At 35.4% G+C, this 23,981-nt stretch overlaps 1 long non-coding RNA gene across 1 annotated transcript in view; it reads right to left on the reverse strand.

The window, feature by feature from the left end:
- LOC112646834 (uncharacterized) overlaps positions 1-5,236 on the reverse strand; it is a 31,927-nt gene extending 26,691 nt beyond the window's left edge. Inside the window, exons 1-2 of the long non-coding RNA XR_004811265.2 lie at positions 5,112-5,236; positions 4,779-4,876 (exon numbers count right to left, since the gene is read on the reverse strand). This is a non-coding gene — a long non-coding RNA (uncharacterized LOC112646834). The remainder of the gene's footprint in view (positions 1-4,778; positions 4,877-5,111) is intronic.
- Between the last annotated feature and the right edge of the window lie 18,745 nt (positions 5,237-23,981).

Below are 23,981 nucleotides of genomic sequence, written 5' to 3' on the forward strand. Positions count from 1 at the left end.
CACTATTGGTCTGCAAAATTTCTGAGAAATCTGGTGATAGTCTTACGTATTCACTTGTACATAACAAGTTGTCAATAGTTAGACAAGAGAAAAATATTTTGTCTGAACCAAAGCTGAGGGCATCACAATGCTGGATTTCAAGCTGAACTGTAAGATTCTAATTAAAATGTGTCTTGGTGTGGGTCTCTTTGGATTTATCATGTTTGGAAAGTTCTGGGCTTCCAGGACCTAGATGTGTTTTCTTCCCCATATTAGGGAAGTTTTCAAATAACTTTTCTGCCCCTTTGTTTTCCTCTCCTTTTAGGACCCCTATAATGTGAATGTTCTTCCCCTTGATATTGTCTCATAGGTTTCCTAAGCTATCTTACTTTTTAATTTTTCTTTTTGCTGCTCTGTTTGGGTGAGCTCTGCCATCTTATTTTTCATATCACTAATTCTTCTGCTTCATCTACTCTGCTGTTGAACACCTCTAGTGTATTTTTCTGTTCAGTGTTTCATTCTTTAGCTCTGCCATGTTTGCTACTTTATTTTCTTTTTCTTTGTTGAAGTTTTCACTGTGTTCATCGATCCTCCCAAATCTGATAAACATCTTTATGACCATTGCTTTGAAGTCTTTTTTTTTTTTTTAAGTTTTTGTCAGGTAAATTACTTCTCTCTCTTTAAATATATTTTTTCCCCTGGGGCTTTGTCTTATTCTTTTGTTTATAACCTATCCCTGTTTCTTCATTTTGCTTGAATCTGTTTGGGAGAGGTAGCTGTTTCACCTAACACCTAGAAACAGTCTTGAGGGCTGACCCTATGTGGGCAATGAATCTTATCAATTAACCTTACCCTAATTTTTGTGTTTTTCTTAATTGTGCCTCCTAATGGCTGAGTAATATTCCGTTGTGTATATATATCACATCTTCTTTATCCATCCACCATTTGCTTCAACTGGATGGAACTGGAGGGTATTATGCTGAGTGAAGTAAGTCAATCGGAGAAGGACAAACATTATATGGTTTCACTCATACAGGGAATATAAGAAACAGTGAAAGGAGTTATAAGGGACAGGAGGGAAAATGACTGGAAAATATCAGAGAGGGTGACAAAACATAAGAGACTCCTAACTCTGGGAAACGAACAAGGGGTAGTGGAAGGGGAGGTGGGCTTGGGGATGGGGTGACTGGGTGACAGGCACTGAGGGGGCACTTGATGGGTTGAGCACTGGGTGTTATACTATATGTTGGCAAATTGAACTCCAATAAAAAATATACAAAGATTGTGGGGCACAGATCCCATTCCCCTCAGGGAGAAGTTCTGTATTTTTGAGACCCCTTCCCTCTGTTGGGTTGCCACCCTAGAGATGGGGTTTTTGATGAGACTGCATTTCTGCTTCTCTTACTCATTTTGATGTTGTTCTTTATCTTTTGCTGTGGAGTAACTGTTAAGCTAGTTTTCAGAAGAAATTGTTCTATATGTAGCTTTAAGTTTATTGTCTGTCAGAGAGGAGTTCAGGATCTTCCTACGCTTGAACATCTTGAACTGACTTTCTCTTATTTCTTAATGTAGGCATTTATTACTATAAACTTTTCTTAGAATTGCTTTTGTAGTATCTCCTAGACTTTGACATTTTTAAACAAATGGAAGCACAACATAGTTCTAGATTTTCTTTTGAATTTTTTGACACATTGGTTGTTCTGGTGTGTATTGTTTAATCTTGAGATGATTCCTAGTTTAATATCATTGTGGTTTGAAATCATACCAAGTATCTAATTTAAATTTGCCAAGACTTGTTTTGTAACCAATTATGTAACCTATCCTGGTGAATGTATCATGTGAACTTGAGAAAAATGTATATTCTGCTGCTGTTGAATGGACTGCTCTATTTATGTCTGTTCTAGTTGGTCTAAAGTTCAAGACCATTGTTCCCTGATTGGTAGTGAAATCTCCTACTTCTATTTTATTATTTTCTCCCCTCTGATCTGTTAGTATTTGCTTAATATAATCACATCTTCTGATGTTAGTCACAAATATATTTGATTTACCTTCTAGTCAAGTTGATGCCCAGATCATTATATAATGACCATGGTTGATTATTGTTTTGTTTTATAACTACCTCTGCTGTCTTTTGGTTTCTACTTTCATGGAATATGTTTTGCTCTCTCTTCAGTTTGAGTTTATGTGTGTCCTGAAAGCTGAAGTCTCTTCTAGGCAGCATATAACTAGGTCTTGTTTTTGTATCCATCCATCTCTTTGCCTTTTGATTGGATAATTCAGCCCATTAAGATTTAGATGACAGGAGTGAAGTGTCTTTACCTATCATTATTCTGTTTTCTGGCTGTATTATAATTCTGCTTTCCTAGTCCTCCTTTCTTGCTGCCTTCCTTTTATAAATTAATCATTTTTCACAGTGGTATGCTTTAATTCCCTTCTATTTATTTTCTGTGTAACTTGTCAATTTTTGCTTTGAAGTTTTATGTAAGCCTCAGGGAATCACAAATGATCAGTGTAAAATATAGTCATATACATAACTTTAATGACATACAAAAATTCTTTTTACTCCCCCCTTATATCACCATTTATATCTTTGTATATTGTGTATGCATTAACAATTTGTTAAAGCTATACCTATCTTTAATCTTTTGTCCCTTAATCTACTGATGTGTTAACTACTTAATTCTAATATACAGTATTACAGCATTAGGACATTCTGACTGTACTTTACCAGTGTAAGAAACATTATCTGTTTTCAATTTACTAGTATGTATACTTTTATTTCAGATTGAAGAACTTCATTCAGCATTTCTTATAAGGCAGGTAAACTGGTGATAAACTCCTTAGCCTTTGTTAGGGAAGGTTTTACCTGGCAAATTTATCCTTTAGAAATGAAGGTCAGATAAAGTATTATTGGTTGGAGGTTTCTTTTTAACACCTTAAATATATTATCCCATTCTCTACCGGCCAGAAATATCTCTACTCATAAATCCACTGGTAGCCCCATGTGTATTCCTTTGTATTTCTTATCTTACTGCTTTAAAAATTATTTGTGATTGGCTTTAGATAGTTTTATTATGTGTCTTGGAGAAAATAGTTTTGGATTGAAATTTCACAGTGACCTATTAGGTTCAGAAAAAACAAAACAAAACAAAACAAAACTTGGATATCCAAATTTCTCCCTAGGTTTGGGAGGGTCTCAGCCATTGTTTAATATTTATACTCTCTTCTCCCACTGGGACTCCAGTGATATGTATATTATTTTATGGGGGCAGGGCAAGTATCAAGGACTCACTCATAGTTGCAGGGGCCTTAGCTATTGGCTTTCTCCCTTGTGGTTGCACATTTAAGTGAGGAAGAGTGATAGGAGTTAGTGTAGGGATGTGCATGTGCACAACTGGAAGAAATAGCTACAGAATTGGTGTGGTGGTGCAGGCAGGGCCAGATCCAGACTCATAGCCAAATCCTCTGCAGGTGCTTATCAGTGTATTCACCTGTGGCTGCACAGCCCCTCCACCCTCACCATCGGGCATGTACAAAGCAGTGGAAGCTGATGACAGTAGTCAGGCTGGATGGCATGCAGGTACAGAGCTGGAGAGGTTAGCCCAGAGTACAGGCCCAGTGGTGGTAGTCAGCCTAAGAGACTTAGGTTGTCTTCTTGCATTCATACAACTACAGCAGCCTGAGCTGGCTTTGAGCACAGCTGCTGGGCTCCGGTGAGTACAGGAAAAAAACTTACGTGGCTGACATTTTATAATTTGGCCAGAGAGACCTTGGGTAGCTATAGTTATGGGTCCTGGACTCTCTTCGGGAAAAAGGAGTAGGGAAGGATTCAAGTGGCTGGTGTCCGTTAATTAGAATAACTATGGGGCATAAGTGGGTGAAATCTGAAAGGTGTCTGCAGTGGCTAGTGGTAGTAAGTCTACAGTGCAGGTCGCTAGGAACTGTGATTTCTCAGTTACAGGGCTCCTAGTGGTAGCTTCGTCTTTTCTTCTTTGTTCCTACCATTTCTCCCCATCCCAGAGAACTCTCTGAGAGCTATTTTTGTTCATGGATAGCTGCCTAATTGTTGATCATTGAGAAACTAGGGTCTCCTATATTGTTATTTTGGTGATATCATAGGATATTGAGTGGTTTAAAGTGATATATAAGTTGACAGGGAGTGGACTATGGTCTTTTGATGCATCAGTGTGGCCAGGCTACAGTCCTCAGTTATTCAAATATTAATTACATCTGCAAAATATCTTCACAGAAGCATGCAAAGCACATAATCAGTTAACTTTACAGGCGGGATTTTAATCTCCCTTACTTAAAGATACCTAAAATAATCAGTTTAAAGGACTTAAAAGCAGTGTTGAAGTTACCCACAGGCATAGTTTTATCTTCAAGTGAATTTCAGCCATGTCTAATAGTTCCAACTTACTCTTCCTGGCAGTCTGCCCTATAGATTTTGGATTTCCCTTATCAACCTCCAGAATTGAACCACCTAATTCGTTGAAACTGATATGTTACTTTGTCTCCTATTGGTTCTGTTTCTCTGATTAAACCTTGACACATTTTCTTAAGTATTTGATTAACTAGAGAGGGAGAAGAGTGCCTGGGTGTCTCTTCAGTTAAACATCTGCCTTCAGCTCAGATCATGATCTCAGATTCCTGTGATCACCCCATGTCAGGCTCCTTGCCCTGTGGGGAGTCGGCTTGTCTCTCTCCTTCTTTCTCTCAAATAAATAAATAAAATCTTAAACAACAACAACAACACAAAAGGAGAGAATGAGAATGACTTATACCATCTTATCCCTTACCCATCTGAGTCTTCAATGTCAGTTGTCCCATGATTTATCTTCTGCCATCTTGTGATGATACTTGGAAGTTTACAGTCATGACTGCTCAAGGAATGCTCCTGAAAGTTTTTAAGAATTCTGTGAGTCACCATCTCATAAGAAAATAGGAAATCAGAGAAATGCATTTCACTTGGTTGTTATCTAAGCCTATTTCTTCAATAATTGGAGTTGAGTACCTAAATATGTAATGTGTTACCCTTGTAGCTGAAAATATACTTTAAAATGTAAACATTTTGTGGCAACACTCAGAATAAGTGTTCATTTCTTTAAAGTTTAAAAGTAGAAAAGTTATACCTTCTCTGCAGGAAAGCTTTATGTATTTATCTTGAGGTTCAAAGTCAAGTTCTTCCTTCCTTTCCTCATCCCACTCAATCAATGTCTCCTGTCAAAAGGTCCTAAGGTCATGCTTCAGAAAGGCTGAGCAAACAAAAGTGAACATAAAGGCTTGTAGAAGCACAAGAGTTATTTTGTAAAAACTTACAAAAAAGCATGTACATTATAATAAAGTTCCCTTTTATACTAAAAAGTCTTGGTCACTTTTCATTGAAAGTCTACATATTTCTTAATGCATGCCTAGTATTCTATACTATGAATGAACCATGATTTAATTTTCTCCTTATTGGTAAACATATAGGTTTGTCTAGCTTCTTGACAATTAAAAAATAATACACTGAACAAACTTACAACTCTAGCCTTGCTACGTGCCAGTATTTCTGTAGGGTAGATTATTAGAACAGTAACAACCTCTTTTCAATACTGATGCTGAGTAACTCAGCATGCAAGAGGTAACAAATCTAGCCTAGGACAGTGCTTAAGTTTTCTCTTATATCTGTCTACCCTTCAGTTTGTACAGTTAAAGAAAAGTGTGACCATGGAAGTATTCTGTGTGAATCTCCAAGAAATGACTTTCCATTCAACTGCTATGAGTACAAATGGTGGGACAACTTCTAGCTGTGGTCCTTGAGCAAGCATGGTTTTCTTGGGTAGCCCCCAGCTGATGACAAAGCATTGCAGTTTTAACTCAGAGCAATTTCTGCCCAAATGTGTGACCCTGCTAATAGCAATCTTTAATGTGGAGGTTTCTCTTGGGTTGGCTGGAACTTTGGATCACCGTGAAGTCTTTCCCTTTCACACTAGCTAGATCTGCACAGCTGCTTGAAGGATTTCCTTCTCATGAACCTATGGCACAGGGGATTTTCAGATGTGATTATTGAGGATGATGAGATGGGGACATAGCATTGGGTCTACCCAGATAATCCAAGGTAATCACATGGGTTCTTGTAAGAAGGGAAATTGGTCAGAAGGAGAGGAGGTAGAGGTTAGAGTAAGTCAAGGCCACAAGCCAAGGAATATAAGCAGCCTCTTGGAAGATGGATAAAATAAGGAAAGTGGGTACAAAATACAAGCTGAGGTAGAACAGATTAAGCAGACTTTAAAATAAAGACTGCAATAAGAGACAAGGGCATTATATAATGATAAAGGGATCAATCCAAAAGGAAGATATAACAATTATAAATATCTATGAACCCAATATAGAAGTACCTAAATGCATAAAGCAGGTATTAACAAAGAAGGAATTGATTATAATACAATAACAGGGGATTTTAATACCTCACTTATATCATTGGATAGATCACTCAGACAGAAAATCAGCAAAGAAAGTGGTTTTGAACAACACATTAGGCCAGATGATCCTAACAGATATATGCTGAACAACCCAGTCCAAAACAGCAGAAAACACATTCTAAGTGCACCTGGAACAGTCTCTAGGATCAATCACATGGTACGCCACAAAACAAAGCTTAATAAAATTTAAGAAGATTGCAATTATACCAAGCATCTTTTCTTTTTTTTTTTTAAAAAAAATATTATTTATTTATTTATTTCATGAGAGACAGAGAGAGAGGCAGAGACACAGGAAGAGGGAGAGGCAGGCTCCATGCAGGGAGCCTGACGTGGGACTCGACCCCGGGTCTCCAGGATCAGGCCCTGGGCTGAAGGCGGTGCTAAACCACTGGGCCACTGGGGCTGCCCCCCCAAGCATCTTTTCTGACCACAATGTTATAAAGCTGGAATTACAAGAAAATAATTGGACAATACACAAAGTCATGAAGGCCTACATACTACTGAACAACCAGTGAGTCAATGAAGACCTTGAATAGGAAATCAAAATATCATAAAACAACAAAAATGGAAACATACCTCTTTTGCTGAATCCTATAGATTTTCAGAACACTGTAAGATGGAAGTTTGTTAGGCCCACTTCAAGAAATAAGATGGATCTTAATCTAAAACCTACATTTAGAGGAACTAGAAAAAGAACAAAGCCCAAAATAGGAGAAAAATAAGGAAGACTAGGGCAAAAATAAATACAAAAAAGGGATGAAAATCCAAGATCTGTTTTATTTTTTTAAGGTAAAACTTTGATAATGTTATACATACATATGGAATATTACTCAGCCATCAAAAGAATGAAATCTTGCCATTTGCAACAACATGGAACTAGATAGTATTATGCTAAGTGAAATAGTTTTGTCTAACTGCAGAGAAATATGATTTTACTCATATGTAGAATTTTAGAAACAAAACAAATGAGCAAAGGGGAGAAAAGAGGCAAACCAAGACACAGATTCTTAACTATAGAGAACAAATTGATGGTTATCAGAATAGAGGTTGGTGGGAGGATGAATAAAACAGATGAAAGAGATTAAGGAATGCACTTGTGATGAGCACCATGTGTTGTATGGAAGTGTTGAATCACTATATAGTATACCTGGAACTAACATAACACTGTATGTTACCTGACTGGATTTTGAATAAAAACTTAATAGCTGAGAGGCATGTGGGTGGCTCAGTGGTTGAGCATCTGCCTTTGGCTCAGTGTGTGATTCTGGGATCCTGGGATGGAGTCCCACATCAGGATCCTCACAGGGAGCCTGCTTCTCCCTCTGCCTATGTCTCTGCTTCTCTCTCTGTGTCTCTTGTGAATAAATAAATTTAAAAACTTAATAACTGAAATGAAAAATACTCTAGGGGGAATCAACAGATTATCAGATACAGAAGAATGGATCAGTGACCTGAAGGGAGGGTAATGGAAAGAACCCAAATAGTAAATAGAAAAAAGAATTTTAAAAATGAGGAGTTAAGGAATCTCTTGGTCAACAACAAGAGAACAAACATTCACATTATAGGGATCCCAGGAGCAGATGAGAAAGATAAATGAGCAGAAAATTTATTTGAAGAAATAATAGTGAAAACTTACCTAACCTAGAAAACGAAGCAGATATCCAGACTCAGACTCAAAGCACAGAGTTCATCTGAACTGAAGGAGGTTTGCAACAAGACACATATTAATTAATTGAAATGGCTAAGGTTAAAATAAAAGAAATGTTTTAAAACATGGAAAAGAAAACACAATGGTCCCCAAACCTTTGAGATACAGCAAAAGTGTTTCTAAGAGGGAAATTTATAGTAATATAGGCCTATTTCCAGAAGCAAGAAACATCTCAGTCTTACCTTTCACCTGGAAGAGCTAGGAAAAGAACAACAAAACCAAAAAACCAGTAGAAAGAAGGAAATAACAAAGAGCAGAAATAAATGATATAGAAACTTAAAAAAAAAAAACCACACACAATAGAACAAATCAATGAGAACAGGAGTTGGTTCTTTGGAAAACAAAACAAAATTAAATCTCTAGCCAGAGTTATCAAGAAAAAAGAGAAAGGACTCAAAGTCACAAATGAGAGAGGAGAAATAAAAGCCAACACCACAAAAATATAATTATAAAAGAATATTATGAAAAATTGTATGCCAGCAAATTGGACATCCTAGAAGAAATGGATAAATTCCTAGAAAATACAACCTACCCAAACTGAAACAGGAGGAAATAGAAAAATCTAAACAAACCAATAACCAGCAAAGAAATTGAATCAGTAATTTAAAAACTACCAACAAACAAAAGTCCAGGACCAGATGACTTCACAGGTGAATTCTATCAAACATTTAAAGAGTTAATATCTATTCTTTTCAAACTGTTCCAAAAAATGGAAAAGAAAGAAAAACTTCCAAATTCATTCTATAAATCCAGCATTACCCTAATACCAAAATCAAATAAAGACTCCACTGAAAAAGAGAACTACAGGTCAATATCTCTGCTGAACACAGATGTCAAAGTCCTCAACCAATTACTAGCAAACCAAGTCAAATAATACATTTTATTTTATTAAAGTTCTGTGTTTTAAGATTTTATTTATTTGGTAGAGCACAAGCGGCGGGGGGGGGGGGGGGGCGGGGAGAGGGACAAGCAGATTCCCTGCTGAGTGGGAAGACTGATATGGGGCTTGATCCCAGGATCCTAAGATCATCATGACTTGAACTGAAGTCAGATGCTTAAAAGAAACATACAGGCACCCTCAATAATAGATTTTTAAAAAATTCACCATAGTCTAGTGGGATTTATTTCTGGGTTGCAAGGGTGGTTCAATATTAGCAAATCCATCAACATGAAACATCACGTTAATGTGAAAAAGGATAAGAACCATATTATTTCAAGATGCAGGAAAAAGCATTTGATAAATTACAACGTTTATTCATGATAAAAAACCCTCAACAAAGTAGCTTTAGAAGGAACATAACATAATAAAGGCCAAGGATGAAAATCCCACTGCTAACATAATCCATAATGGGGAAAAATGGAGAACTTTTCCCCTAAGATCAGGAAAAAGACAAGAATGTTCACTCTCACCACTTTGGTTCAACATAGTGAATGCTATGGAAATCCTAGCCACAGCAATCAGACAACAAAAAGAAATAAAAGGGATCCAAATCAGGAAAGAAGAAGTAAAACTTTCACTATTTGCAGATGACATATATAGAAAATCTGAAAGACTCCACCAAGAAACTCCTAGAACTAACAAATGAATTCAGTAAATTCCTAAGATACAAAATCAGTGTACAAAAATCCATACACCAATAATGAAGCAGCAGAAAGAGAAAGTAAGAAAACAATCCCATTTACAGTTGTACCCAAAATAAGATATTTAGGAAATAACCAAAGAGGTGAAGGAACTGTACTCTGAAAACTATTAAAACACTGATGAAAGAAAATTAAGACGACACAAAGAAATGGAAAGAAATTCCATGCTCTTAGATTAGAAGAATAAATATTGTTAAAATGTCTATACTACCCAAAGCAACTCTCCTAATCAGTGCAATGCCATCAAAATACCAAGAGAGTTTTTCATGGAACTAGAGCAAACCTATCCTAAAATTTTACCCCAATAGCCAAAGCAACCTTGAAAAAGAAAAAGAAAGCTTGAGGCATCACAATTCTGGGCTTCAAGTTATATTGCAAAGCTGCAGTAATCAAAACAGTATGGTATTGGCACAAAAATAGATACATAGGACATGGAACACAATAGAAAACCCAGATATGAACCCACAACTATACGGTCAATTAAAGTTGACAAAGCAGGAAAGACCATCTAATTGGAAAACAACTGTGTCTTCAACAAATGGTGTTGGGAAAACTGGCCAACTACCTGCAAAGAATGAAAGTAGACTACTTTTCTCACCCCATACACAACAATAAATTAAAAATGGATTGAAGACCTAAATGTGGGACTTGAAACCGTAAGCCATAGTTTTCTTCATTTATTTTTCAGTTATTTTGTTGTTAGTGTATAGTGACCTGTGTATGTTGATTGTATTCCTTGAAAATTTACTGAATTCATGATTAGTTCTAACAACTTTTTTTAGATTGAGTTTTTAGAGTTTTCCTTACATACAATTATACCATCTCCAAATAATGACAATTTTACTTTTTCCTTTCTGATTTGGATGTCTTTTATTTGTTTCTCTTGCTACAGTGTTCATTACTATGTTGAACAGAACTGAATAAAGTGATGGAGAGTGAGCACCTTTGTCTTATTCTTGATCCTAGAGGAAAAGCTTTCAACCTTCACTGTTGACCATAATGTTAGCTATAGCTTTGTCACATATGGTCTTTATTATGTTATGTTTATTTTATACCCAATTTGTTGAGTGTTTTTATCTTGAAAGGATATTGTATTTTGTTAAATACTTTTTCTACATCCTTTGAGGTGAGTATGATTTTTATCTCATTCTATTATATTTTATCACATTTATTGATTTACATACGTTGAATCATCCTTGCATCCTAAGGATAAATGTCACTTGGTCATGGTGTATGATTCTTTTAATGTGCTTTTGTATTAGGTTTGCAAATATTTTGTTGAGAGTTTTAAAATCTACTTTCTTCAGGCATATTGCTCTATAATTTTCTTGTAGTATTCTTATCTGGCTTTTGTAGCAGGACAATGCTGTTCTTGTAAAATGGGTTTGGAAGTATTCCCTCCTCCTCCTCAGCTTTTTGGAAGAATTTGAGAATTGGCATTAATTCTTCTTTAAGTGTTGGTTGAATTTACCTGTGAGGCCATCTGTTCCTGGGTTTTCCTGTGTTGGGAGGTTTTGGATTACTGGCTCAATCTTCTTGTTACTGGTCTGTTCATATATTCTATTTCTTTCTGACTTAGTTTTGGTTTGTTGTATATTTCTAAGAGTTTATCTAGTTTTTCTAGGTGATTTAGTTTGTTGGCCTATAATTGTTCATAGCATTCTTTCATAATCCTATGTATTCCTATAGTATCAGTTGTAATGTCTCTTATTTCTAATCCTGTTTATTTGAATTCTCTTTTTAAAAAATTTAGTGTAGGTAAAGATTTGTCAGTTTTATCTGTGTAAAAAAGTCACCTTTTGGTTCTGTGAGCATTTCTAATTTTTTGTCTCTATTTTTTTTTCTATTTTTTTAAGGCCCTGGTCTTTATTTCCCTCTTTCTGCTCACTTTGGGCTTAGTTTGTTGTTTTCTCCTTGAAGTATAAAGTTATTTGAGATCTTTCTTTTTTTTCTTAATTTAGGCATTTATACCTATAAATTTCCTCCTGGAACTACTTTCACTGTATCCCATGTTTTGGTATATTGTGTTTCCATTTTTATTTGTTTCAAGATTTTCTTGAATTCCCATTGGATTTCTTCTTCGACCCATTGGTTATTTGGAAGCATGTTGTCTAATTTCCACATATTTGAATTTTCCAGTTTCCTCCCATTGTTGATTTTCAATTTTACACCATTGTGGTCAGAAAAGATACTTGGTATGATTTCACCCTTTTAAGATTTGCTGGGATTTCTTTTGTGACTGATCACATTATCTATTCTGGAGAATGTTTCCTGTGCACTTGAGAAGAATGTATATTCTGCTGCTGTTGGATGGAATGTTTTGTAAATGTCTGTTAGGTATATTTGATCTAAATTATACTTCAATTCTAATGTTACTTGTTGATTTTCTGTTTGGATGGTCTATGCATTGTTGAGCATGGGGTATTAAAGTCCTTTACTACTATTTTAGTGTTGCCTGTTCCTCCCTTTATCTTTTAATGTTTGCTTAATATATTTAGGAGCTCTGATGTTGGATTGATAAATATTTATGATAGTTATATCCTCTTGATCAGTTGATCCTTTCATCATTTATATAATGGCGTTCTTTGTCTCATTAAAGTTTTGATTTAAAGTCTATTTTATCTAATATAAATATAGCTACCATTGCTCTTTTGGTTTCCACTTGCTTGGAATGTATTTTTCTATTTCTTCAGTTTGAGCTTACATGTGTCCTTGGAACTAAAGTGAGTCTCTTGTAAGTAGCATATATTTAGGTCTTATTTATTTTTAATCCATCTAGTTACTCTGCCTTTTGATTGGAGAATTTAATCCATTACATTTAATGTAGTTCTTGGTGAGGACTTCTACTGCCATCTTCTTGTTTTGCATGCTCTTGTACTTCTTTTGTTCATTTCTTCCTCCCTTGCTATTTTCCTTTATAAGTCGATAATTTTCTGCAGTGGTATGCTTTGATTCTTTTCATTTTGTGTCTATCTACTTTAGATTTGTTTTGGGATTGCCTTCTGGCTTACTTGAAGCATCTTATAGCATCTTATAATAGTCTGTTTTATGCTGATAACACCTTAGATTCAGTTGAACATAAAAATTCTACCCTTTTACTCTCCCGAATACATTTTGTTTTTGATGGTTAAAGGATACTTAATCAGCAGTTTCTATGTGACCATGCTGGCACCTGATCTTGGACTTCCCAGCTTCCAAAACTGTAAGAAATAAATTTCTGTTGTTTATAAACTACCCAGTTTGTAGAATTTATTACAGCAGCCCAAATGGACTGAGGCAATGTCTTTAAAATATTTAAATCATAATAGAACTACAAATGAAATTCTTTTTAATATTTCCCCCACCCTATTTCATATATTAGACACTTCAGTTTTGGTGTATTCTACTGAAACCATTTTTATGCACAAATACACATATTTATGTACAGATTTTTAAAGTGTTCAATAGGATCATAAGTGCATTTGTTTAACATTTTCCCCCACCAAATGGGACATGACAGGTTTCCAAGCTAGTTCATATAGTTATGGTTTAGTATTTTTTAGATGATGTATAAAACTAGGTGGTACAGATATCACATGATTTTGTAAAACCTTTCCATGTAATGAAAATTTTGATTGTGTCCAGTTTTTAGCTTTTATATAGTATGTTCATTGGAAAAGTTACAAAATAATGTTAGAATTTCTAAAGAAAGATTCCTAACAGTGCAACACAATCCTCTTAATTCAAGGAACTGAAATCTGGAGGACAAGAAATTTATCTAAGGCCAGATTCAAACCATGACTGATGCCAGGAATCATAAAATTTCCATGATACCCTGCCAGCCTTTCAACTTAGTTAAGAAGGAAGAAAGGATGTTTCCTTAATTAATGTGATTGATAGATTTCTTGAGAACCTAGTCATTAATTGTCATGCATTTTCATTTTGTCACTCTTTTTCTAAGTATGGTTCTTAAATGTCAGGGACATTTTTGTTGGCAAGATGAATATTACTTTTTTTTTTTTTTTAGAGTAGAGATTTGAGCTTTTTTGTGACTTCAGATTTTTTTGGTTTTTGGTTTTACTATTCCTCCAAGGCTGTCTGTATTTATGATTTGAGTACTCTAGTGTAATAGCCTATGACATGAGGATATAAGAGAACTCTGAACAGTAGGAGAGACAACAAGATATCAATGCTCTATAGTAGAGATAGGGTTAAATATATAGCAGGGCTGCAAGATCAGGTAAATGGGCAATTTGGAGATTTATATAGTGGGTGATGCTTGAGTTGAGATTTGAAGGATGAGTAAATATTTATTAAGTGGGAAGTACATTCTAATCATAGGGAACAGTATGTGCAAGTACTTGGTGTTCTGAAAAAATTGGTATTATCGGGTACTTTCTATCTTGGATTGGCAGGAGTTGTAGTGGGAAGTAAGCAGAAACCAAATCACAGAAGGCCTATCCCCTATTATAAACTTGGTCTTTCTGCCTCCAATTTTGTCCCAAGTTGTTGTGATTGTCTAGATGAGAGATGAGAGTCTAAACTATGAAATGAGACATGATATATTCAAGAGATTTAAAGATTGAACAGATGCCAGCTGAAACTTATCCAGGGTCCTAGTTCTGTTAAACCTCAAACTAATTGGGAGACAACTGGCAGCCAAGAGATGGAAAAATTGGTAGTTATCCAATTTCTTGCCTGATTCAAAATTTCCTGAGTTATTTGAGATCCATATACAAGATACTTTTTTAGGGCCTATAGAAGACATTTAAGCACACTGCTAATATTTGTGATCCTAAATTTATTTTCAAGACACTGTGAGAGCAGTCAAAACATATAAACTACATACCTAAGGAAGTAGTACATTAAGAATAGAATTCAAAAACTCGAATCCTGGTCATTTATTCATGAGAGACACACAGAGAGAGGCAAAGGCAGAATCTGGCTCCCTGTGGAGAGCCTGATGTGAGGGACTTGATTCAAGGTCCCCAGGACCACAACCTGAGCCAAAGGTAGATGTTCAACCACTGAGCCATGCGGGTGCCCCGAATCCTGGTTATTTCTAATATAAAAAGTTGTTAGGGCTTGAATCTTGATACAATTCATTTCCAATGCAAAGGCATACAATAAATTAGTTCTATTTTGTTTATACTTTGTCATCATAATAGAGATATATTGATCTCTTTTTGCTCATGCTTCAAAGACAAATACTGTAGAGGCACATTAGTACTAACTTTGCTCCTTTCTTTCCTTGTAACTTCACCAGTGTTATAGTTTGGAGTGTCCATACCAGAAGATCTCAGGCTAATCAATTTCAAAAATTGTCCAAATGAATGACACTCAACAACAAAATGGCCTGCCATTCCCTGTAAAGAGAAAATAAACTTAATTCCATAGCCTGCCCAATATCTTCTCATTATCAGAAGCAGGAAAATTAGTTAAAAAAAAAAAAAGAGACAGCTAAAAATTCAATGCAAGAAGTGACTGAAGATACAGACATCAGATCTAGGACGTCACACAGCTGGCAATGCCTCCCTCAATTAATCTGGAGCAAGCAACACTAAGAAACTAGGATACCTGGAGAATTTTGACACTTTGATTAGCAGATGCACAGCACTCAAAATCCCATATGCCAGCATTTGATTAATTGAATCTTGGTAATATGCCCATGTCCAGTTGCCAAGAGTACAAGGGAAAGTTGAATATACTTTTGGACTTCTAGGTTTATAGCAGTAGGCAAGCTCTGTTATAAACCAGGACTCACACAGGACCTAATAAATAGTTCATGCTGAGTATTTATTATCTATTGCCACACTAATGCTGCACTAAAAATCATCCCGAATTTAGGGGCTCATAAGACTGTGGGTTCATTGGGTGATTCTGCTGGTTTTAGCTGGGCAGTTCATTTAGTCTTTGCTGAGCTCACTCTGGTGGTTAGCTGTTAGCTAGTCTAGGATGGTCTCAGCTGGGATCACTGGCTCACTTCTATGTATTTCATCTTCCATCCAGATTTCCTGGGCACATTCTCTTGGCAATTGCAGATGTCTAATACCTAGGCTTGGAACTGGCACACCGCCAGTTCTACCACATTTAATTGGGCAAAGTCTGAATTCAAGCAATGGGGGAAATTATGATTTCTCCCATGAAAATGTAGAATCTACATTTTCCAAAATGTAGATTTTAGATTAGATTAATTTTGGAATTAGATTCCAAAAATAGAATTCTTCACCCCTCCTGAATCACCTCTCACTATGCCTTTAGAATGAGGAACAAAGTCTCTTGTCTACCCTTTCATCTAGCCATTCAGCTTCTTTTCTCTTAGACATTATCAGTAATTATAGGTGAATATGTATGCATGTTTCCTTTTTTATACAAATATTTACATATTTCACAGTTCTTCATTAAATTACCTTTCATGTAACTTGAAGATTACCCCCATATTCATAAATATATATCTGTAACATCAATTGTTAAAAGTAGAATTACTAGGTCAAAGGGTATACATATTTTAAAATTTAATAGTGACCAATCATCCTTCATAAGAAACCTTATATATGCCTTCTCGTCATGAAATCTATGTGATTACTTGTTTCTCCAACCCCTTGCCAAAATGCCAATCATCAAACCATTTTATATTATAAACATATGAATTTTTAAAAGGCGTCTCAGTGGATTTTTAAGGTTTTACTTAAGTTTGAATTTTTTAATAAAGTTGTAAGAACAGAAAAGTACTACCATGTCCCCTTCACCAAAATTCTCCAATTATTAGTAATTTAACCTGTTTGCTCTGTAATCCTCTCTATATAAATAGCCATTGTCATCGTTTGTTTTCCAAACCACATGACAGCAAGTTGCTAATGTGATCCTCTTCATTCCTCAATACTGCAGTGTGTATTTTTGGAACACAAAGACCTTCTGTTACCTAAAAGGCCACAATACAACCATCCTAATCAGGATTTTAGTACTGATGAAACACTACTGTTTATAAATGATGCTGTGTTCTTCTCAGTGCATCACACCAGGAGACAACTAACAGTGATTTACCCCACCACTGTTGATGTTAACTTTGATCACCTGCTCAAGTTGGTGTCTGATGGATTTACAGGTGGCAAAGCCTGCCATTTCCCCCTTTGTAATTGAGAAGTATTCTGTGAGAAGATCTCTGGTGAGAAATCTCAAATTTCAACTCACCAGCCTTAGCATCCATTGATGACTTGACTAGAACCAATCAGCATTATAATGGTTGCCAAATGGTGGGTGCTTTCCCCCATTTCCTCTACATTAGTTAACATTCAATTTTAAGGGAAATTATTTCTTTCTCTCTCATATTTATGTCAGTATGTGACATACACATACACATACAATTTTATTTCATCATAATCCATTACTGCCCTTTATTTTGAGACTTGAATTGTCCCAGATCTGGCCATTGGGAGCCTCTGAAAGCTAACCCCAAGTAGTTGAGCATCTCCTGACTTTCTGGCACAAGATATCTCAGGTTCATCTTGTACTTTCCCTGACCTAGCCCTGGAATCATCCATTTCTCCAAGGGGTCCTGGTTTAAGTTAGAGTTCAGCATTTTCTGGAAAGGGCTGAATAGTAAATATTTTAGGCTTTGTGAGTCATTGGATTCTGTCACAACTACTTAATTCTGCTGTTATAGTGCAAAAACAGCCATAGATAATATGTAAATGAATGGCCACGGCTGTGTTCCAGTAAAAGTTTATAAAACCAGACAGTGGGCCCAATTTTGTCTAGAAGCCATAGGTCACTCTTTTTAGAGAAAGATTGTATTTATTTAATTTTTTAAAAATTGAGATATAATTTACATTTAACGTTGAGTTAGCTTTAGGCATACAGCATAATTATTTGATATGTTTATATTATAAAATAATCACCACAATAAGTCTAATTAACATTCACCACCTCACATAGTTATAAATTTATTTTTCTTGTGGTGATGAGAACTTTTAAGATTTACTTTTAGCAACTTTCCAACATACAATACAGTATTAACTATAGTAACCATGTGTATATTATATTCATAGGACTTATTTATCTTAAAACTGGAAGTTTGTACCTTTTGAGGATGGTATTTTGAAACCAATATCTGGGCATTTAGAATGCTCATTCTTACTGGGATATCTTTTAGGTTCTTGCAAGAAATAGAACTAGGAAATATATGTATGCACACACATATCCCTTCATCTATTTCTTTATGCTATAAAACCATAAATTCACACTGTTATCTACAACTCCAACATCTCAGGGTTCTTTCTAGCCTTCACCCCTTCCATATTTGTAAATCCCTTCTCTGGCTGTCATTATTATTTAGTTTCGTTTTATGCAACCAATTTCCAGACCATGCTGGGCACATTCTTGGCTTCATGCCAGGTCTCCAGCCCCACCTTCATGTTTCTGTCATCTTTTCAGCTACCTATTTGCCACTTCTAGGGAAAGAAAGAAGAGCTCAATGTAGTTTTAGTTTACATTTATAAGTGAAGGTAATCATCTCACATGGTTAAGAGCCATTATTTTTTGTGAATTTTCTGTTCATAGTTCATACACTTTGCCCATTTTTTTTTCTCCTAGATTACTCTCATTTTACATATTTTGCCGATTTTTCCACTGGGTCATTGGTCTTTTTCTTATTACTCTATTGGAGTTTTGTTTTTTATGAATGCAGGGAACACAATCTGCTCCTAGGAAACAAAGAACGGTAAAAAAAAACCCCACAAAAATAGACGGAAGGTGGGATCAAGATAGTAGAGTAGAAATATCCAGAGCTCATTTTTTCCCACAGACACACCAAAATCTAAATTTAGAATAGCATCTCTATATTGTTAAGACTGAATGAGTACTGAGAATGACAACTAGCAGAAAAGATCATACACAATTAAGGATATAAAGAAAAAGCCACATCAAGACAGGTAAAAGGGTGAAGATACACTTTAATCAGGACCCATGTATCCTCCAACCCAGAAACACACAAGTGGGAAGGATATCAGAACCACAGAGGCCTTCCCTGAGGAACAAGGTGTCTAAGCCCCACATCAGGCTGGGGGACCTGCATCAGGAAGATCAGCACCCACGCTGGTTTTTAAAACCAATTGTACTTCTGTCCAGGAGAGTTGAAGTTCATAGAAAACCAATACTCTTCTCTTAAAGGGCATGTGTGCTTTCTCATTTACTGGGGGACCTGCATCAGGAAGATCAGCACCCATGCTGGTTTTTAAAACCAATTGTACTTCTGTCCAGGAGAGTTGAAGTTCATAGAAAACCAATACTCTTCTCTTAAAGGGCATGTGTGCTTTCTCATTTACTCCAAGTCCCAGTGCAGGGACAGCAGTTTGAAAAGTGTCTGAGTTACGCATGAAGGAGATACACTGACTAATATTAGGACATGTGCCAGATGGGCAGGTTTCTACTGGAACATTCTATGGAACATTCAAAGCACTATTGGGCTGCATTTTAAAAACTTCTCTTCTACTTGGGTGGCCCAGCACTGACAAGTATCATTTCTGACACTTTCCATCTACTATGCTGGTACAGCTAGCCTTACCACCCCCCTCAGCATTCCACTGGAACTTACCCCTCTCAACCCACCCACCCTGCCTTAGAGCCCCTGCCAAGTAGCTCCCTACTCCCACCACACCTGGATAGTGCGCTCAGCCAGTGCCAGAGCACCTTCCAAATGCTCCCACCTCAGGAGGGGATCAGCCCCACACAATATAATGTCTGTAATACTCATAGCTAGACCTTGCAGTAAGTCGTGCCAGAGGTCAACCCCACACACCAGCATGAGTACAACAGAGAGAAACTGACAGTAATATAATGATAGTAGGACTTTAACATCCCATTTACACCAATGGATAGATCATTTAGATAGAAAAATCAACAAGGAAATAATGACTTTAAATGACACATTAGACCAGATGGTCCTAACAGATATGTATAGAACTTTCCACACCAAAACAACAGAATATACATTCTTTTCAGTGCACGTGGAGTATTTTCCAGGATAGATCATGTCTTAGGATACAAAACAAGTCTCAATAAATTTAAGAAGATTGAAATCCTATCAAGCATCCTTTCTTTTTTTTTCAAGCATCCTTTCTGACTACAACAGTGTGAAGTTAGAAATCAACAGTAAGAAGAAAATTGGAAAATATACAAACACAGGGAAGCTAACAACATGCTACTCAACAACCAACAGGTTAATGAAGAAATCAACAAGGAAATCAGAAAGTACTGTGAGACAAATGAAAATAGACACAGCATTCTAAAATCTATAGAATGCAGCAAAAACAGTTCTAAAAGGGAAGTTTAAGCAATATAGAACCATCTTAAGAAACAAGAAAAATCTTAAACAATCTAACCTTACACCTAAAGGAACTAAAAAAGAACAAAAAAAGTCCCCTAAGTTAGTGTAAGAAATGAAATAATAAAGATTGGAGTGAAAATAAATGAATAGAAACTAAAGAAAAACATAGAAAAGATCAATGAAATGAAAAGCTGGTTATTTGAAAATACGAACTTGATAAACTTTTAGCCAGATTAATCAAGAAAAGGAGAGCCCAAATCAGAAATTAAAGAGGAGAAATTATAGCAGATACTACAGAAATACAATGGATTATAAAGTGACTACTATAAAAAATTATGTGCCAACAAATGGAACAACCTAGAATAAATGGAAAAAATCCTAGAAACATGCAGTTTTCCCAGAATGAATCAAGAAGAAATAGAAAATCCCCCAAGAGACCAACTACTGGTAATGAAATTGAAACAGAAATCAAATAATTCCTGAAAAATAAAAATCTAGGACCAGACAGCTTCCAGATAAATTCTACCAAACATTTAAAACATAGTTAAAGCTTTTTCTAATTATTCCAAAAAATTGACATAGAAAGGAGACTTCCAAAGTCATTCTATAAGGCCAGAATTGGCTTGATACCAAAACCAGACAAGACCACAAGACTGTGTGTGTGCACGCACACACACACACACACACACACACACAACGTAGGCCAATATCCTTGATTAATATTGTTGCTACAATCCTCAACATAATATAGCAAACTGAATTCAACAATACATTCAAAGGACCATATACCATGATCAAGTGGGATTAATTTCAAAATCCACAAATTAGCCAGTGTGATGTGCCACATTAACAAAAAGAATAAAAATCAATATGATCATCTCAACAGAGGCAGAAAAAGCATTTGACACAACATTCATTCATGATAAAAATTCTCAATAAAGTGTAGATGAAACATATCTTAACATAAAAAAGATCATATATGACAAATCCATAGCTAACATCATACTCAATGAAAAGCTGAAAGCTTTTTCTCTAATATCAGGAACAAGACGAAGATGCCTATCATTTCCACTTTTAGTCAACATAGTACTGGAAGTCCTAAGAATAGCAATTATGCAAGAAAAAGAAAAGGCATTCAAATTTGTGAGGAAGGTGTAAAACTGTCACTATTTGTATCAGATGGCATGATACAACGTTATAGAAATTCCTAAAGACTTCACCCAAAAACTATTAGAACTAATAAATGAATTCAGTAAAGTTGTAGTATACAAAATTAATATACAGAATCTGTTGCATTTCTATTATGAAATAGCAGAAAGAAAAATTATGAAAAAATCTCATTTACAATTTCATCAGAAAGAATATGGTATTTAGGAAGAAATTTAACCAAGGGGTGAAAGACCTGTACATTAAAACTATAAGACATTAAAAAATAATAATAAATAAATAAAATTATAAAATGATGATGAAAGAAATTGAAGACACAAACAAATGGGAAAATATTCCATGCCCATGGATTGGAAGAATTAATATTGTTAAAATGTCCACACTACCCAGAACAATCTACAGATTCAGTGCAATCCCTATCAAAATACCAATGGCATTTGTCACATAACTAACTAGAATAGTCCTAATATTTACATGGAATCACAAAAGACCCCAAACTGGCAAAGCAATCTTCAAAGGGAAAAACAAACCTGAATCACAGTCCTAGGCTTCAAGTTACAGAAAAAGCTAAAGTAATTGAAACAGTAAGTACTGGCATGAAAAAAACACAAAGATCAATGGAATATAATAGAGAGCCCAGCATTAAATCCATGCTTACATGGTCAGTTAATCTTTGACAAAGGAGGCAAGAACATACAATGGGGAGAAGATAGTCTCTTTAATAAATAGTGCTGGGACTGAGGGGGGCACCTGACGGGCGCGGGGTGAGCACTGGGTGTTATTCTATATGTTGGCAAATCAAACTCAATAAAAAATATATATATATAAAATAAATAGTGCTGGGAAAATTGGATAGCTGCATGCAATAGAATGAGACTGGACAAGTTTTTTATACCATTTACAAAAATACATTCAAAATGGATTAAAGACTTGAATGTAAGACCAGAATCCATAAAACTCCTAGAAGAAAGCCATAGGTAGTAAGCTCATGGACATTGGTATGAGCAATATTTTTTGAATCTGTCTCTTCAGGGAAGGGCAACAAAAGCAAAAATAAGACTATATCAAACCAGAAAGCTTATGCACAGCAAAGGAAACCAATAAAATAGAAATGGAACCTACTAAATTAGAGAAGATATTTACAAATAACATAATTTATATGAGGCTAATATCCAAAATAAGTAAAAATATCATGTAACTCAGTATCAAAACACCAATCAAATTTAAAGAAATGAGCAGAATACCTGAACAGACATCACTACAAAGAAGACATTCAAATGGCCAGTAGACTCTTAAAAAGATGCTTAATGTCACTAATCATCAAAAAATACAAATCAAAACCATAATGAGAGTTCACATCTGTTAGAATGGCTTTTATCAAAAAGGCAAGAAATAACAAATCTTAGTGAGGATGGGAAAGAAGAGAACCTCTTGTACTGTTGGTGAAAATGCAAAATGGTGCAGCCACTACGGAATATAGAAATGTGGGTGCCACCAATTCTACTTCTGGGTATTTGTCTGAAGAAAAATATCCCTTATGTTCGATGCAGTATTATACAACAGCCAAAATATAGAAGCAACCCAAGTGTTTCTTGATAGATAAATGGAAAAAAGATGCATGTACATGTGCATACGCCCCCCCCCACACACACACATATACACAATGGAATATTATTCAGCAATAAAAAGAATGAAATCTTGTCATTTGTGACAATGTAGATGGACCTAAGTGGTATTATGCTGAGTAAAATAAGTTGGAGACAAATACCATATGAGTTCGTTTATAAGTGGAATCTACAAAAATAAAACAAAACAGAAACAGACATAGAGAACAATCTGGTGTTTGCCAGAGGGGAAAGAGGAGTGAACTAAATAGGGAAAGATATAAAAGGTGCATACTTCCAGTTATACAATAAATAAGACACAGGGATAGAATGTAGTGCATAGGGAATATAGTTAATAATCTGTAACCACTTTATATGGTGACTGACCATAGTCAGATTTATCATTGTGATTACTTTGCAATGTATAGAAATGCTGAATCACTGTGTTGTACTCCTAAAACGAATTTAACATTGTATGACAATTATACTTCAGTTAAAAAAAGAAAACTGTAAACTATGAACTAATACATTTACTCATTAACTGCCCTGAAAATGGCACTCAAATTTGTAATTATCAAGTTCCAAATTTCAAAATTCATTAAAAATTTTTACCTTGTAATGAGCTTTCCTCTGACCACAAAATTTAAATGAGATTAAAGAAAGTAATGTTATAGCAGCTCCTCATAAAGGGAAAATTAGCCCTTCAGAAATGTATTTTTATGTAATCAAATTTATAAGCTCTTGCTGAATTTGCACCTTTTGTCAGCTTTGTCATGGAGGTTAGGTATATACCCCATGTGTTCTTGATACACAGGAAAACCAATTATACCAATATTTATTATGACAGAAACAGCTTGGCCTTATAGCCAGCAGCTATACTGACCACTTAACAAATTAGTAGGCAATATCCAATCACAGCTTTTAAAATTTAAATTCAAACAGGCAACATATAGTACATCATTATTTTTTAATGTAATGTTCAATGATTTGTCAATTGTATATAACACACGGTGGTCATCACATCATGTGCTCCCCTTAATGCCCATCACCCAGTTACCCCATCTGCTCACCCACCTCCCCTTCAGGAACCTTCAGTTTGTTTACTATAGTTGAAT

The sequence above is a fragment of the Canis lupus genome, chromosome 32, assembly GCF_003254725.2.
Source record: "Canis lupus dingo isolate Sandy chromosome 32, ASM325472v2, whole genome shotgun sequence".
Taxonomy (NCBI): Eukaryota; Metazoa; Chordata; class Mammalia; order Carnivora; family Canidae; genus Canis; species Canis lupus.